The sequence below is a fragment of the Petaurus breviceps genome, unplaced genomic scaffold (assembly GCF_028583685.1).
Source record: "Petaurus breviceps papuanus isolate PSGF00001 unplaced genomic scaffold, PetGlider_PUasm1.0 225, whole genome shotgun sequence".
Classification (NCBI taxonomy): domain Eukaryota; kingdom Metazoa; phylum Chordata; class Mammalia; order Diprotodontia; family Petauridae; genus Petaurus; species Petaurus breviceps.
The window spans coordinates 17894258-17913491 of record NW_027185889.1 but is presented as its reverse complement, the minus strand read 5'-3'; the positions used below and the strand labels follow the sequence as shown (position 1 = coordinate 17913491).

At 40.7% G+C, this 19234-nt stretch overlaps 1 pseudogene; it reads right to left on the bottom strand.

Annotated features, from left to right (window-relative positions):
- Positions 1 to 6028: 6028 nt before the first annotated feature.
- On the bottom strand, positions 6029 to 7030 carry LOC138166638 (eukaryotic translation initiation factor 3 subunit F pseudogene; annotated as a pseudogene).
- Between the last annotated feature and the right edge of the window lie 12204 nt (positions 7031 to 19234).

Below are 19234 nucleotides of genomic sequence, written 5' to 3'. Positions count from 1 at the left end.
CCTCTCTCTCTCTCTCTCTCTCTCTCTCTCTCTCTCTCTTTCTCTCTCTCTCTCTCTCTCTCTCTCTCTCTCTCTCTCTCTCTCTCTCTCTCTCTCTCTCCCTCTCTCTCTCTCTCTCTCTCTCTCTCTCTCTCTCTCTCTCTCTCTCTCTCGATTTCTATCACTATCTCTGTCTTTGTTTCAGGCTCTGTCTCTCCATCTCTCTGTCTTTTGCTGTCCTTCAGTCTCTGTCTCTTTTGGTCTCTATGTGTGTCAGTCTCTGTGTCTGTCTCTCTCTGTGTGTCTGCCTGCCCGTCTGTCTCTGTCTGTCTGTTTCTATATCACTCTGTCTTTCTCCTTCTCTCTCTACCCTCACCCTCCCCTTCCTCTCTCCCTACCTCTTTTCTTCCCTCCTTCACCTCAGCCCAGGACAGAGAGTGTAATAGAATACTGAACTAGAGTCAGGAAGCCCTGGATGCAGATCTCCCATCAGACCCCATCTATGTGTCCTGAGCAAGTTATTTAATCTCTACAAGTTTCAGGTTCCTCAACTACAAATAAAAGGGGTGTGTGGAGGTGGGGACCCAATAGCCTCCATGAGCCTTCAAGCTGTACATCTATGACCCTACAGTCTTTCTCAATGCTGCCAATGCTGCCATTAGAATTTTCTCAATAGTTGTTAACTATATGGTGATTTCATATATAATTTAATTATATATAAAAGCAAACATTTTATTGTAAGGGCCTATGAGGTGCCAGGTGCTATGCTAGTCACTGAGAATACAAGTACGAACCCAAAGTCACTAACCTCAGAGAACTTACATTCTACATATAATTACATAAATGCTGATACGGGGAGATAGAGAGCAATTTCCAAAGGGAGAACAACTAGGGAAATCAAGAAAGGCTTTGATCAGAAAATGGCAACTATATAAAATGGCCGAGGTTCTAAAAGACTGATGAGATTGGGGGGGGGGGCGTCAGTCCAGGCATGAGGGGAAGCCTAATAGCCTGTGCATAAAATATATATGGAGACAGGTCACAGCATGTCATGAATGGTGGAGAATAAAGTCTGCCAGTTTGGCTGGAATATAGAATTTCGAATGGCTATAAATCATGGAAAGATTGGCATGGGCAAGATTATGAAATGATTTAAAACACAAATGTGGGAGTTCTGTAATTCACTTGAGAGGCAATAGGGAGTCGCCAAAATTCCTTGAGAACAGGACCAACACCATCAGACCTGTGCTTGAAGCATCTCAGTTTGGCACCTGTGTGGTCGATGGACTGGAGAGGGTAGAGACTGGAGCAGTAGAAATTCTTACAATAGAACAAGTTTAAGAGAATAATAATATCAACTAGGGTTGTTCCGATGTGAGCAGAAAAAAGGAGGGTAAATAACTGGTTTTACATGCAGAAAACTTCCGAATTAACTTTCTAGCTTCTGTGGATCAGAGTGCATCTTAGAGAATTTGGAAAACAGACACTGTACTCCCAAGGAAACTAGTTAGTTAGTACAAGGATTCTTCTTCAGAGGGAAGAATGGAGAGGAAGGTGGTTGTGATGGATGGCAAGAATTTACTGAAGAGAAGTGAAGGATTCATTCACCTTCAAGACAGACATTAGCATTTTAGAGCAGCAAGAGCAACATCTGGTATGCAGGAGCCATAATTTACTAAATGAGTTGTCATTTACTTAATGAGTCCTCAATACCTTTGCAAGTGTGATTATATATAATTGTCAAATGGGCAAATAAGGCTTAAGGGAGCAGAAATGACTTGCCCACAGTCACACAGTGAACCAAGAATGGGGGGAAAAAGCACATATGAGTTTCTTAAATCATTCAACTGCAGGAAAGATGAATGATGATAATGATCAGTGCCCTCCACAAATGTGGTTGCAGATGACTGCCAAAGGTCTTCTATTTATTCCCCTCCCTCACCAGCCCCAAACAAACTCTTCTTTCTCTAGTAGGAATAAAAGTGCTTCAGCACGTTTTTGTCTTATTCTTTACGTGCTGGAGAATGATTCATCAATAGGGAATAATGAAAAGAAATAGTATTTGCTTTTAATTTATGAAAAAAGAGAGGCTTAATGAATGATATTCTACTCAAGAGAAGATTTGATGGATCTATGTAAATTTCAAAGGAATTCTAGAAATGTTTCATTTTCTCCTCTTTCAAATATTAAAAAAAAACTGCATATTGCAGGTAAAATATTCTCTCCTGCAGAGTCATGTAGATGAATATAAACAATTCCCCAGGCAATGGTTGTCCTTTCTCAGTGGGCCAGAATTGGTGTTTCCATTTCCTTCTTTTAAAAGATCTCCCCCACCGTCTTTGGAGAAGGTGACGAGGTGGGGAGGGGTTTGCTGAAACTGCAATATATACAAACACATGTCTCAAAAATCTTAGTGGGTTTTAAGTTATTGAGTAGCTTAAAACAGCAGTAAGATTTTTGGATACACTGTGTATGTGTGTGTGTGTGTATGTATGATGTGTGAAGATGTGTATGTGTTTATGTATGTAAGCACCACTTTTTCCAAAGTAAGAGCAAGGATTTAGTTGGAGAGAATATGCACACACACATGCACACACACACACACACACACACACACACACCCCTATGTATGTCTATATGCATATATAGAATATATTCTATATAGGATATGTAGACTCTCAAGATAGCTATATGTATTCAGTATAGACATTCTGCATATTATATCTAGATAATATAGATACCATACATATTATATCAAGATAATATAGATATATACTTACTATAACTACAATATCTCTATTATTAAGATTATATATTAGCTAAATATAATCTATCATATCTATTTTGTTATTGTTTAGTCATGACTCTTCATGACCCCATTTGGGGTTTTCTTGGCAAAGATCCTAGAATGGTTTGCCATTTCCTTTTCCAACTCAATTTATATATGGGGAAACTGAGGTAAACAGAGCTAAGTGACATCTATATCTATAGAATAAGCTAGAGCTCTCATATTCTATAGATATTCTGTATAAAATATATATAATCTAGGGGACGGCTAGGTGGCACAGTGAGTAGAGTGCCGGCCCCAGAGTCAGGAGGACCTGAGTTCGGATCCGGCCTCACACACTTAACACACACACACACACACACACACAAATAATAGCTGTGTGACCTTGGGCAAGTTACTTAACCCCAATTGCCCTCCAAAAAGCAAAAAAAAAGAATATATAATCTATAAATATACTAGATAGACTACAGAAAGCACTACAACACTTCTATATAAATATAAAATAGATATCTATAAAATATCTATATATAGTCTATATATTTGTAATATTTGAAGAATATTTGTTATACACACACACACACACACACACAGACATTTTCTCCTACCTATGTCCTTGCCCCTGCTCTGGAAAGAGCAATTAAACGAATACTGCTTTTACTACTACAAAGAATAGGACAGTCTCTGCCTTCTGGCTCCACTCAAAATCACAGCTGTACCAAAAGAATATTAGTGTATCCCATGGTCCCTGCAAATTTTGTCATTTTCCTCTTTTGTCATCCTTCTGTTATTCTGAGGGGTGTGATATGAAAACTTAGGCTACTTTAATTTATATTTTTCTATTAGTGAATTAGAGCATTTTTTCATTTACTTATTAGTAGCTTGGATTTCTTCTATGAAAACTGCCTGTTCAAATCTTTCATCTGACCATTCATCTGCTGGGGAATGGCTCACTGATTTTTAAGAATTAGCCAATTCAATTCCACTTCCATTGACCTAGGTCAAAATTCTTATTGACCTAGAATCAAAGATACTTTGCTAACCTGTGCCAAGGACATGAAAAGAGAAGGAAGAAGCCTGGAAAATCTGGGTGACAAGTGGAGTAAAAAAAAAATCAAATCAGCATCCTTGACAGAAAACATTGAAGAACCTTTTTTTAGGTACTAAAAGGAAAGCATCAGAGCATCCTGGTCCAAGGAGATAGCAATGGCAGCCTTCCTGAGCAACACCCTGGTGTTTATGAAACAAACACAGACCAGGGTCAAAGCCAACAGCTGTTTTCGAGGCCTTAGGCAGACCTCCCAAGAGAGGCCCTGACTCTGGTCTCTGGCCTCAGATGAGTGATTCTTTGGCAACATGGCCTTGATGCAATTGAGACTTTGGCTCCAAAGATGATGGCTCTCTTGACAACAGAGGTACCCTGCACTCCTTCAAATCATCTATTCAAAACCAAACCAGGGAGCCTTGCTGGGAGTGGGATATGGGACTGCCAATCAGAATAAGCTTGCAGCGTCTTTCTCCACACCAGAATGAACCTTTTGGGGATGAATTCCACCCTGTTTATCTTTCCTAATGCATTTCCTAGCTTGAACACAGTCCAATTAACTTACAGCACAAAAAAGACCCACTAACCTCGCTATCTGGACCAAACTGTCAACAAACATCAAGACAATTTCTATTTCTAAGGTAGCTGTGATCTGTCAGTCAATTCTGAATCCAGCCTCCCTGAGCTGTTCCCACTAAGAAAAGCATTAAATCATTTTGGCCACAGTTTTGGAATCTACATCCCTAAGGCCTCCATGGCAGCTAACACTTGGATAATACCTGCAAAGTAAGGGTAAAGTTGAGGGAAAAAACCACAGACACTTATAAACAAGGTTTGAAAATCTACCCCTACTCTAAATCAGTAATATAGGTTGCTTTCCTGAAGAAGGAAAAAAGTCCCAAAGAGCTGAGTACTAAAATCCCAAGCATGTTATGGTTTTGAACATTTTAACGTTAAGCTACAACTTAAAAGCCATTGGGTTTTATTTCAAAACCATTTTAACTTTGAACTATCCCTTCTAAAAGAAAAAAAAATCTAATTGCCCATCCTATGTGGAGGCTCATTGTCATAGGATGTTTAACAAAGACCAGATTCTTTCACTAGGCAGCAATGGCTGTCTTCCCAGGACATGATATTTCACACCAGAGTGGGAACGGCACTGATGCACATATGGACCGGTAGGATGCTCATCACTCTGTCTCAACATATTCACCATTTGGACCTTCCCCATACCATCACCTCGAAAATCATGGGTCAAGGACTCTTTCTAGCTATAACTCACTTTTAGATGATAAGAAAATCTTCCTGAAATCTCCCCAACAGGAAGGGAAAAAACTACCCTGGCATCTTCATTTTCAAATTGTTTCAGAAAAAATGATAGATTAAAAGGGGTCAGACTAGGGAAAGAGGAGGGAAGTAGCATTTTTTTAAGTACCTGCTATGTACCGGTCACTGTGCTAAGCTCTTTACAAATATTATCTCACCCAATCTTTACAACAGCCCTGAGAGTTCCAATTCTTATATTACAGTTGAGGAAACTGAGGCAGAGGTGAAGTAATTCACTCAGGGTCACATAGCTCATAAGTTTTTTGAAGCTAAATTTTACCACTGGTCTTTCTGACTCCAGTCCTACCTAGATGCCTAGGTTAGGCTAATGAATCCTACTTTCCAGCTCTGAGATTCTATGATAAGCTATCCTCTTCTGTTTAAATTTTTTTTAAGTGGAAAGTTTTCAATGTACTAGGAGTCAGAAGACACGAGTTCCAGTCCAGACTTTTCCCTTATCCAGCTATGTGACCATGGAAGTCATGGTGTAGTGTAGGCTGAATTGGGAGCAGACTTTCAGAGCTCACCTGGAGCGGGGGAAGACGAATCATTGCTTGGGTCTTCAGAGGATGGCCAACATCCTATCTGCTTCCTGATCTATCTCCAAAGTGGGCTTCTGACTCAATTTCTCTAAATATCAGTTCCCTCCCATTTAAAAATCAATAGGAAAATATACACCCTTCCTGTATCACAGGGTTGTGAAGATCAAATAAGGATCTATCTCAGAACATACTTTTATTTTACAGGGGATGTCTATGGTTTACTTGGAGTTATAAACAGCTCATCTACAGAAACAGGCAGCTTGAAGATGATGATTAAAGAAGAATCCACTTTTCTTCTGCTCTATCCTCTGGGTCAGGCCAAGGGAGGACCCACATCAGGAGTAGCTGCTGCTACAGGTTCACAAGTTTCCCATTGAGAGCAATTAGTGACTGGGTTAGGCTGGCAAGGGAAGTCACCATCAACAGGTGGTTGATGTTACTGTTCAGCACGGTCTCTAAGTCCTCAGTGCAATCTTGGGAACCTGGTTCACAAGGCCCATCAGGAAGCAGCCCATGGTGCTGCCAGCTGACACCTTTCTGGACATCCTCACATCCTCAGCAGACTGCAATGCTGTGCTCAGAGCATCCTGGATGCAGGCCGATGCCCCACCAACTTGCTGCAGATCACTTGAAAGGCCAGTCACACGGTTGGGGCTGAAACATCTTCATGATCAGGTCAATTCCAATTCGCTCAGTATCACAGTAGACGTATTTCACTGTCAGTGGAGTGAACATCACCCCCATCATTTTTCCAGGAACACCCATGGAATCACTGATGTAGCCTCTGTTGCTCATCCGCCCATTCTGGAGGCTGGGGTCCACAGTGAGGTGAATGGGGCTATGGGCCTCCTGACTTTAGTACTCATGAATCAACCCCCAGTGTTCTGTGATGTCATGGCCTGTGGCCTACCAGCCCAGAATAAGTTCACTTGGAGAGACTTTCTTATGTAATTCATATATATTCTTAGCAAATTCCACATCCACAGCAAGCTTATCCTCAGACTCATTACGTGGCCCTGAAAAGCAGCTGGTGACTTCTACTGAGTCTTTGCCAATTGTTCCCAGCAGAGTGCTGATGACATGGCCCATGTCCTCATTGCGACACTTATAGCTGTCCATGATGGAGATGAGGATGACCGGATGCAGACTGATCATGCAGCCACCAGGGAATGACTGGGGGAGCCCAGGCCTGCGGGGGGCTGGCACCGGGGTCAGGGCAGCAGGTGGAGGCACTGACACAGGGGCCTGGTCCTGGGCCTATGCTGAGGCAGAATTTTGTGTAGAAGCTGGGGTTGGGGTCTGGGCCAGAGTCAAAGTAGGGGAGGAACCCAAGGCTGCCATAGCAGCTGCCATGTTGATGAAGCACAAAAGCCAGAACATACTTTCAAAACTATAAAGTAATGAAGAGAACACTGGGTCAACTCAACAACCATTAAGTGTTGACTGAACCAAAAACTGTCTTTCCATGAGGATGCATCTACTGTTCTGGGAACAGCTCATACTTTGGTCCTGTGACCAGGAGTGGGAACTCGGATATTACCAATTTTATAAAATGTATAATAGATAAAATTCTCCTCCACAGGCAAGGCAGCAAAACAAACAGAGGTAATGTAAGGAAACACAAGGGCTGATGACTCTTCTGTATTTCTGCTGTCTCCTCAGGCACATTAGCAACAGCACCTAGTAACCTGGGCAGTAAGGCCTAGTCATCCACCAGTTCCGTACATGGTCAGCAGCACTAAGAACAAAGAAACATATACCATCCCCATTTCTGAAATATTTACAGCTGAAGCACACAACTCATTTGAGAAAACAAATCAATGACTTCACCACTCAACACAGTCACCTGGAATATGCCAGACCCAGAATCAGTCACACCAAATTGATTTGTGGTACCTCCCCCCGCAATCCAAGTCCTGATGCTGAGAACAGGGAGCATGATATGGTAACCAAGGCCTTTGTTATTTCCTTATTGTTTTTTAAGTACAAAGAGTGATAGTACTGGGGGGGGGGTGTCATTATGCAACAGGTGCCTCTCTTTAGGAAGCAAATGGCCAGGCCATTGGGGCCGGTGTGAATTCCAGGTTGGCTTGGTGTCATTCATTCCATATTTGTAACAATCAGCATCGAGCTGTGTGTAACAAGATAATGGACCATGTGACCACAGCATATGGAAATCAAGACATTCAGTCCAAGACAGGCTTAATCATAAACATTCCCAGGAACACATGACAATGTGGCCAAGAGTCAGTCCATGGCCCCAAAAGTCCTGGCTATTTCAGCTATAGAGACCTGAACACAATTTGTGATTTATGTATCCATAGTCAGCCCAGTCAGTCCTGCTAACTCTGCTTAAATGATAGAAGTTAAAATATCCGCTTGCTCTGTTTTCTGCAGGCTAATGGGAGATGATAATAGACAGACAGTCTTATAAGTAGATTACCATCGTAACTCAGGATAAGCATATTTAGTCATCACACATACATGTACACAAATATATGCACACATATGCATGGACATATAGTCGATAGTATGTGTCTATATATACACGTGTGTATGCAAGTATATACCCATGTATTACACATGCGCATATATGCAAACATACATGTAATACAGTGGAATACATCTATATAACCACATGTGTGTACAAGTATACATACATACATACAATGTACATGCTGGCATGTGTAAATATATAAACACACAGCACACAAGTGATCCCTATATGTGCACATACATGCATACATGTATATTGTTGACAGACACACATGTGATTCACATATATTTATACGTGCATACATCATATTTGTGCGGGTCACTATGAAATCTACAGGTGCATGTACATATCCACCTATATTTAGTATTCACAGTGTGAACAATACAAAACATCACATATGGCTCTATGGGAAGAACTGGGTCCAGTCATGGGCAGGGGCAATGCTTTCCTTTCTTTGGAGTCAGTACTCAATAAGCACCTGTCAACTTGTTCACCTGAGTTCTAATGCTGTTTCGCACAACTTATTACCTGGTGTGACAACTAACAAGATACTTAACCCCCTCAGGTCTCAGTTTCCTTATCTGTAAAATAAAGGGGCTGGATTCAATGGCTTTTAAGGTCCTTTCTAACTTTTCATCTATGACCCTGTAGCCCTATGCATGTGGATCTACATATAAATATATATATATATATATATCACATATTTTACATATATATATTACAGAGAATTGAGATTCCAAATTCTTTTTCTAGGAATAAGATCACCACATCACTTCCTAGTAATTTTAAACTCATGTCATGATGCATGTGCCCCCTTCCTCTTTTAATCTCCTTTATTACATGTGCTGTCTTTTCCTCATTAGAATTTAAATTGATGGAGCATCCTGTATGTAGAAGAGCAAGAAGGCCAGTTTGGCTGGACCATAGAATGTGGGAGAAAGAGGTGTGTATGATAGGGTTGGAAAGGTAGAGAGTTGTCATGGACTTTAAAAACCAAAGGGAGGAATTATACTTTACCCTAAAGGCAATTAGGGAGCCTTTGAAGTTTATGGATCACAGGTGAACTACACAGTCAGATCTGCACTTATGGAAGATCACTTTGGACAGCATGCTGAGGATGGAATAGCAGAGGGAGATAGTGCTCATCAGGGGCTCCCTACAACAATGAAATTATAGGTCCACTTTCTATCTCTATTCCCCTGGCTACTCAAATTCTCTCACCAGTGCACCCCACCTAGCCCTTCCAAAAGATACTCATATCTTTCACAGTATAAACAAGACTACTCTGTTCCTTCAGTTTCTAATTATTCTTCCTTGATGCTAAGGGTATCCAGCATTGGGCTTTAGTTACCAAGGCTTTCTCTCTTGTTTTTTGAGGAAGGAAATGTGCCTTGTATACAGTAAGCACTTAATAAATGTTTATTGGATTGTTGAATCCCAACTTAATGAGCTCCAAAGAAAGGAGACTCCATTATTTGCTCAAGTGCCTAACAGCCTGTGCCAAACACATTTTCTGTTTCTTTCTCGCCTTGTCTATACAGATGTTAGGAAATTAGAAACATTGAGTAAGTGGATGCATTATTTTTTACATCTTCAGTTTCCTCTTCCTTAGGGCGAAAGTGGGTCATTCTCTGAAAATGGTCTATGCACACCATGTTTTCAATTTGGGTGATGGATTTTAGCTACTTTGTAAAAGACATAAGTGAGAAAATGTTCAGGGGGGAAAACAACACCCAGTAGTGACAAAAACTACTTGGACACGCAATGCCCACAGTGCCAGCCAACACCAACCTTGTGGGTTTTCTGATGGAAGGGAGCCTTGGGAAAATAGAGCTTCCAAAGAAAAGACATGTTTAGAGAACTGAAAACTGAAAAGACTGAAAGGTTTGCCAAACACTGCCCTTAAAATAATCTTCACAGTAGAGAGAGAAAAAAAATAAATATCCAATAAAAGCAAAAACAAAACAAAAACAACCCAACAATCAGTAGGTTGGCAAGATCTTTTTTTACTCATTTGATAATCCAATCCATTATATACTCTGGCCATAATTCAAATGCATATACACAGGAGACATCAAATTCTAGGTCCCAGCAATAGGAGTACTTACATTCTAAGAATGAATACCAGGTTATCAGGTCAGAAAATCCAGATTAAAGAACAAATGGTTTAAATTCCCAAGGGTATTTTTTTTTAAGCAATTGGGGTTAAGTAACTTGCTCAAGGTTACATGGCCAGTTATTTCTGGGTGTGGTGCTAAATATCTGAGCCCAGATTTGATCCCCAGGTCATCCTGACACTGGAGCTGGTGCTTTTACTTGCTGAGCCACCTGGCCGCCCCTAAGCAGTTGGGGTTAAGTAACTTGCTCAAGGTTACACGGCCAGGTGTTTCTGGGTGGATGCTAAGTGAGCCCAGGATTCGATCCCCAGGTCATCCTGACACTGGAGCCAGTGCTCTTACTCGCTGTGCCAAGGGTATTTTTTTAAACAAGAGAATGGAAAAGAAAATAGACTATGTTGGATATGGATGATATACGTATCAAGCAAGTAAACCCTTTTATGCATAAGGATATAAACAAGTGTTATGAGGAAAACTGGAGAGCTCCAAACTCAAATAGAAAACAGGACCACTAAACTGTATCTAAGGATTTCCTGAGGTTCACCTATTAACTTAGAAAAGCACATATTAACATCATCTATGTTCTACTGCACTTTTATTTATTTCGTTAAATATTTCCCAATGGCATCTTAATCTGATTCAAGTGCCATTCTAGGCCACTTTGGCTCTTAGCCATGCATGTCTGTGATTTCAAGTAGTACAGAGACCTCCTAAACAAGGAAATTCACCATACCAATAGAGGTTAGCAGCACAGACAGTCATCCAGCAGAGTGACTTGTCTAAGGTCACACATCCAGTACATAAATGCAGGTCTTTGGGCATTCTATTCACTATTGCACATTGTCTTTCTTACACTGTGAGGAAGTGCAGTGCCACAGTAGATTAGCATTCAACATGGAGTCCAGAAGACCTGAGTTCCAATGATAACTTAAACACTTACTAGCTCTGCAGCCCTGGGTAAGTCTCTCTCTCTCAGGTACAGTTTCCTCATTTGTAAAATGGAGATGGGGTTGTTGTGAGATTCAAATGAGATGGAATGCACAAAGCGTTCTGCAAACTTTAAAATGCTATGTAAACACTAGCAACAACAATGATGAAAATCTAATACTATCCCTATTTTCAATGACTATATCATGGTTAAATTTCAGTTGTCAGCTACCCCCCAAAACTGGGAAGAATAACTAGCTGAGGCATTAATGAGGGTCCACTTTATACTTTGAATTTCTATTGTCAAGGTTATTCATTTGGTTAAACAATCGATATTTGTTATGTGTCCAGCACTGCACCAGTTATTGAGGATTCAAAAACAAAAGTAAGATGTTCTTGTTTCACACAGAGTTTACACTCTACTGGAAAGTAATGCTTTCTCTGCATCAGCAAAGCCCTTCGGGACTGGGGGTACCTTGATCACATGTTCAAATCTCCATATTAATTTCACAGCAAGGTTTCAATTTTAGTCTACACTGATATTTATTTTATTCTTAGTATAAACAGACTGCTCAGTTCATTGATTTTTAAATATTCTTTCCTACTGTCAATAACAGCCCAAATCAGACTTTGATGCCCACAAATACACCAATGCCTTCACGCTTGATTTTTAAGGAAGGAACAGCATCATGGTGGTCCCCGAACATGGAATGGAGTCGTGCTTTTGAGTCTTAACTTTGCTCACTGGAATTATGTAAGTATTTTTGTTACTAGAACAATGTAGCTATCCATCATTCAAGGATAATGAAAAATTCCAGCTGCATTTGCAAAATATTCAAGATGTTCATTCAGGTGACAAGCATGACAAAAAGTGAACGTAATATTGATGGAGCATAATTTTGAGCTGCAGTACTTTAGAGAAACTCTAATATTGTAATATTCAATGAAAATGAAAATGAGCACAAGATGAGAGTTCATAAAAAAGATACAGACATTGCCCAAAGTTTGAAATATGTTACAAGGTTGCTTTTTGTTTAAATCATTATAACTAGTCTACATAGTCCATTTTCTTTGGAATTTAAAAATCAGGAGCTAGATTAGAATCCCTACAACTGGCTTAAAACCCAAGGTAGAGTTTTTGCAGCTTGCCAACCCCAAAGATTTCTTGGCAAGAAGTCTCTCACTCCTTGATGAAGAGGATGAAAAAAAAAACATCACTAAGTTCTCTCTCTCTCTCTCTCTCTCTCTCTCTCTCTCTCTCTCTCTCTCTTACAAAGGACTACAGACCTCCACACAATGTCTCCCCAACCTAATTATGACTTGGGAGGTTATAGGACCTTGGATATAGAGGTGGAAGGGACAGCAGAGATCATCTACTCTAACCTGCCCCCCCCTGCCATTTTAGAAATGAGGAAACTGAGACTTTCAGAGGTAAAGTAACTTGCCCAATATCACACTTAGAGCTGGAAAGGACAGCAGAGGCTATGGAGTATAACCCCTTCATTTTACAATTGAGGAAACTGAGGCTCCTGTAGATTAACTTGCCCAAGGTCAGATAATAAATATCAGAAGCAATATCTGAACTAAGTATGACTCCCAAACCAGTTTCCTTTCCACCATGCAATGTTCCTCCCAGTCTGTAGTATTTGGTCCCAGAGGACAACTACAGTCAGCAGGGACTCCCACCACCTGCACACCCCTGTCACTTCTACAAAGTCCCATCTTTTGGTTATATGCTATGTTGAATTGTCTTGGGCCATGTCCAACTCTTGGTGACCCTACTTGGGGTTTTCTTGACAGAGATACTAAAATGGTTTGCCATTTCCCTCTCCAGCTCATTTTCCAAATGGCAAATAGAGTTAAGTGACTTGTGCAGTCACACAAATAGAAAGAGTCTGAACCTGGATTTGAACTCAAGAAAACAAGTCTTCCTGACTCTAGGCCCAGTGTTCTATCCTTCCACCACCTAGCTGGCCCAAGCCCCCGTACTCCTACCTACTCAGAGAGCTCCCCAGTTCTCCTTCCAGCGAGTCAATGCTGTTTCACTCTCTTAGTACCACTCCAGCTAAACTTTCTAGCAGAAGCCTCTACACTGCCTAGTTCTTTCCAAAAGGAATTTAGATCCCTCCATGTTATCAATCAACCAACTGACCATCCAGCATTTCTTCAGCCCCTACACATGCTGGGAAGCACATCCTACTGGGTGTGTCCCCTAACTTCTTCATTTTCTTCTTCTCTGTCCAAAAGGCAGGATCACCAATGAGGCTCACTTAGCGAAGGGTATTTTCTCATGCTTCCTAAAGCTCCTTGCTGGGAAGTTGTTGAGCATCATCTGTCTGTCTTTCTTAGTGTCTGAGCTCAAGTTCTTACTAAGAGTCCCCAACTATTCCCCACAGGCCACAGGGGGTAGAAAATGTAAATGAGTTCCCAGGTAGAGCCCTAGGCATGCCCCTGGCTCCCTCAGGTAGCTACACGAGCGAATGCTCATCATAACTTTGGTTTGCCCCTAATCTAACTTGGGGCTTGAGCAAACAAAGAATGGGAACTTAATCGAGTAACAGCCTCTGAGAACAGACTTCTCTTAAAAAAAGAGACTTCTCTAAAACTCACAAGAAAGAGAAACCAGTTGAACTTGGCCCCAAGTAAAAAATAAAAGCTGGTGGATGAGACCATGTGTAATAGTGACTGAGTCCAACATCTTGACAGGGGAGAGAAAGGTCAAGAAACTCATCAGCCAATATTCTATTTCTGACGAGATGACACTGGCTAAAAATGAACTCAGTGGTGTCGTTGCTAAACGAGTAAAATAACTTCAATTATAACAATGATGATGAAGGTGACTGGCACCGATATAGATCGCACTTTATAGTGTGCCAAACACTTTATATACATTATCCCAGTTGATCCCTGGGAGGTAGTAGCTATTATCCCCATTTTACAGATGAGTAAACTGAAGTAAGAGTTACTTAACCCCTATCTACCTCAGTTCCTCATCTATTAAATGGCTGGAGAAAGAAATTCCAAACCACTCCAGTACCTCTGCCAAGAAAACCCATGGAAAATAGTTCCTGGGGTCACGCAGACCAGGGCATGACTGAATGACTGAACAACAGCAAAATTGAAGCAGACAGAGCTTAAGTGACTTGCCCTGGGTCATCTAGCTAGTAAGTGCCTAAGGCATCATTTGAACTCAGAACTTACAGACTCTTACTGACTATGAAGGATTCATAAGGAGACAAAGCATAGGTTCATGGGTTCATGGACTTGGAGTGAAAAGGTACCTTATTCTCTCTATGACTTAGTGGATATGTCTTAGTTGTAATGTGACTGCCCCAAGATCACACAGATAGCAGCAGACATGGGATCTGAAGCCACATAATCTGTTGTCAGAGTGCTATTTCTAAAGCACAGGTTTGACCATGTCACCTCCCTGGTTTGATAAACTCCAATGGCTCCCCAGTACCTCTGTTATCAAAACCAAACTCGTCTGTTAGGCATTTAAGGCCCCTCATAACCTGGCTACAACCTGCCTTCCAGACTTATTAAAAATGACTCCCTTTGTCAAACTCTTCAGTCTAGTCAAACTTGAATTCAGTCAAAGGACAGCACTTAAGGACCTAGAGGGACACATGTGGCCTTGAGGCTGCATGTTCCCCACCCCTCTCTGTGGCTGCCACCAGTTAAGGAAAAAAAACAGGCTTGGAATGATGAGCTTTGTTCAGTGAAGACAAGCAAAAAGAGTAGAATTCTAGCCCATATTAAAACTACTTTTTATGTTATGCAGACCAAGGTGTCCACGGCAAAATCTCTAAATGTTTAGGTGATACTAAACTCATGACAATTATAAAGTGCCAGGCAACTTTAAGAAAATTAACAGAAAAATTTGCGGTATAGGAGTTAAGTTTTGATATGGGCAAAGTCAAGCTAATACATGTAGGATCACAGGATTCTACAAAAAGAGCCAGCCCCTGCTGGGATTTTAAGGGCTGATCCAACTCTCCTGTTTTACAGAGGGGGAAACTGAGGCAGAGAGCACCTAAGGGATCATTGATTTAGAACTGGAGTAAACCTTACAGAACATTGTAGTCTAATTCCCTTCTTTTTACAGATGAGGAAATGCAGGCTCAAAGGGATTACTTGACTTGCTCAGGGTCACACAACTAGTATTAGAGGTGGCACTTGAATTCAAGTCTTCCTGTCTCCAAGTCCAGCATGGCAACCACTAGTAATCCAAACTCTGCATGGAAGATGGAAGGCAATGTGGTTTAATAGGCAAAGAAAACCTGGAATCATGGATCTCAAAGGTCCCTTTTAGCTATAACTAAGGGGTTCTTAACCTGGCATCTGTGAACTTGCTTTTCAGAATAAATTTTGGTAATTTCCTTCATAATCCTATGGATTTTATTTTGTACTTTTAAAACATCATTGTGAGAAGGTGTCCACACTCTTCACTAGACTGCAAAAGGGATCTGTCACACCAAAAAGATAAATCTATGATGCTCTAATCCAATGACCTTTGAATCTGCCCTTTACTGTGACTAATCTTGGCAAAGTGACTTATCCTCTGTTGGCCTATTTCTTCATCTGTAAAATGGGAAGGTTGGAATAAACAGTGTCCAAGTTCACTTCCAGGTGTTCATCCATCACTATATGATGGGCTCCAAGATTCAAATTGTGACCCAGGTCAAGGGCTTGAGAATATATAAATATATAGAAAAACATATGCTACTGTGATCCATAGGTCACTAAATTCTGGGCATCATGGAGAAGGGTATGGTGGAAAAATGGGAGAGAGTTACCATCTGGGAAAATCTCCCATCCAAAATGGCAAGTCCTGATCAATATACCATCTTAAAAAAGATAAAAAAAAAAGTTGAAAAGGTTCATAGAATCAGAATTTAGAGAGGCAGAAGAGATTTCAGGGGACATTTAACCTAATCCCCTCATTTTACAAAGAAATTGAGGTCCAGAGAGACTGAGTCACTCACCGAAGGTGCATAGGTGGCAGAGGGAAACCCTCTGGCCCCAGACCTAGCACTGTTTGCCACTGCATAGCACTATTCCCTTCTCTAAAGAAGCAACTCAGCCAGCCAAGGGGATGGGGAATACATTAAACAAGATTCAGCTGAGATGGGGCATGATGGGTCTAGAAAATGTCGGACAAGATGTTCCTTGGCATAAGGACGTTAATGTCCAAAATTCCTCTATCGAAGCAGATTAGAAACTCATCCATAGCTTAATCTCAGAGACTTGCCTGGGGCCCTGAGAACTGAAGTGTCTTGCTCCTAGTGGAAGGAGGAAGAAGGCATATTTCAATTAGGTCTAAAGTCACCCCTCTATGCTAATCTGCCTCCTACTTGCCTTTTTACATAGAAGACTTTCACTATAGCGAGAGCAAAATAGGACATGCTTCCTATAGAGAAGATTCATCAGGTACCTGTGACACAAAGATGAAAGCTTAACATTCTTTGTCCTCAAAGGCACCTACATTCTCCTAATACCTGCTCATTCATTTTTGGTCAGCCATTTCAGTTGTGCCCAACTGTCCACATTTGGGATTTTCTTGGCAGATACTGGAGTGGTTTGCCATTTCTTTCTCCATCTCATTTTACAGATGAGAAACTGATGGAAACAGGGTTAAGTGACTTGCCCGGGGTCACACGGCTAGGAAGTGTCTGAGGCCAGATTTGAACTCTGATATTCCTTATCTCAAGCCCAGTGCTCCAGCCCCTGAACCACCTAGCTGCCCAATATCTACTTAAAGAAACTTACAAATTACTTTATGTTTGAGCTACATCCACCAAGTGATGATATCTACTGCCATTACCAACCTAACAGAGGCAGAAATTTCCAGTATTTGCCAAAGCACACAGAATAGATACAACTTTTAAAGTAACTAAGGAATTTGAATCAATCATTCTAGCCACTGAGAAAAAGCTAACCAACTTTTTTTTTCTGCCTAACTGGAATAATTTTGATTTTTCTTTAAAACCACTCATTTGAATTGAAAGAATTTTGATTTTGAACAATTCACTTATTAAATCTTGCAGTCAACCCAATCCCTGCCATGATGCCTGGGACTATTAATGCTTTCACAATTTATAAATGCACCCAGTCTAAAAAAATAAGTCTAGCAACCGCCATCAACACTGCATTATATATGACCACATATCCAAATGCCAGACATGTAGCCTTAAGAAGGAAGGCATAAGTACCTATGAATGATGTAGCTGGAGGAGGCCAGAACAAGAATCTCTTCTCTGAGTTAATCTTCCATTATATGGGTTGTCCTGGAAATGTGCCTACAGGAATAAAAACAGTCTATGAGCAACTCTGGGCCATGCATTTTCAGCACTGTTTAGGGTTCATCAATAGGTAAGAAAGGATTAAGGAAGTGTTAAATATTTACGTGCTAGGAGAAAACCTTTAGCCAAGCTGTTTCTTCTTTAGATTGATATCGTATTTTTATTTATCTTGTCTTTTCCAACCCTAACAGCACCATCTTTGAATTTCATGGTATAAACCCATTTTCCAAATTTAAGAAGAAGTCATTTGTCTTGACATATTCTCTTCTCCAAGACTTGGCCCCCTCAAGAGACAATGCTCAGCAGGCCAACCTGGTCCACTCTAATTGCTTTTAATGCTACTCTGAGCCTTTATTCCCCAACTCAGAAGAGAAATACACAAAAGGCAGGACAGATAGAGAAGGAAGGATTAATTGAAATCCAATATCCACAGCATTTCCTTTTTAACTAGCAACAGTGAAGCAATCTATTATCTTCACCTGACATGAACAAAGGGGCCTGGAGCAGCCCCGTGAATGCCAATCCCACATGAGGAAAATAGACACACACATGAGTTTCTTGGGTGGGAACTGACCTTTATCAGTTGACTCCAGGAGCCATTTACAGGGTTTTAATTACCAGTCAATATCTCTCTCCGATGAACACATAAATGATAACCACTGCCACTGGAAATAAATAAGTAAAGAAACTCAAAGACCTAACAGCCCAGCTGGCTGAAAAGGTACAAAGTCTTTCCTAGAGCAAAGGGGATGATTTTTAAAAAGGCAAAATGCCAGTCATGAGATCGTAGCTGACTATTGGCAAAATCCTGACGGCAGCAATCCGGCCCATCGATCAACAATGCAAAGAGCTGACAAAGAGACCAAATGAAAGGCTTGAAGGACTTTGCATTTTGCAAGCTTTTGTGATCAAATTGTGCTGCCCAAAGGGATTCAGGCTCAGCATTGTTCCGAGGGAAATTCTAGGGTTGGTTTCCAGTGCTTACCATCCTCACTAAATTCGATTTGATAATTTGGAGTCCTCTAAGCTCAAAAAAAAAAAAAAAAATTACAAAGACTTACTCAAAATAGAAGAAACTCTATGTTATTCACTGACTTTGGCCAATCCAGTAATCCCTGGAGAGAGAATTTCTTTCAAATCTGTTTAAACAATTTTTGAAAAAGCTCACATAACTTAATAGAGGAATTTTAAGTTGGAAAGTCTTGCATCAGATGAGTTGATAAGTAGATTATATTTTCATCTCTTTACAGATTGTTGCCACTTATTTCAGGTAGCTGTTTTTAATTATTTCAGTTCAAAAACTAGTGGAGAAATAAAAATCTCCCTATTAGTGCTAATTGGACTCCTATTATAAGAAAGAAAGAAAAAAAAAACCTGCATAACCCAGTGGATGAGATAACAAGTAATTGGTGCAGTGCTTCATAGGAAACAATTCTGAGCCAACGCTCAATTATGCAGCAGTGAGCTGGATCATGGTTAATTTATTAATGGACTTGGTGCAGCCTATAATGGCATTATTGATAGGGAAACCTATTTTGCCTATGTAACTAATCAGAGCTCTAGAGGGGGGCAGGGCAGGGGCAGGAGAGAAACTGTTTTTGAAAACCAGGCTAAATTTTAATAAAAATTGCTCCAATGCAGAAATGTAGAGGGTTGAACATGGAATGGAAGGAAGTCTGTAGTGAAGGAGAATGAGTGCTACATCTGGAAT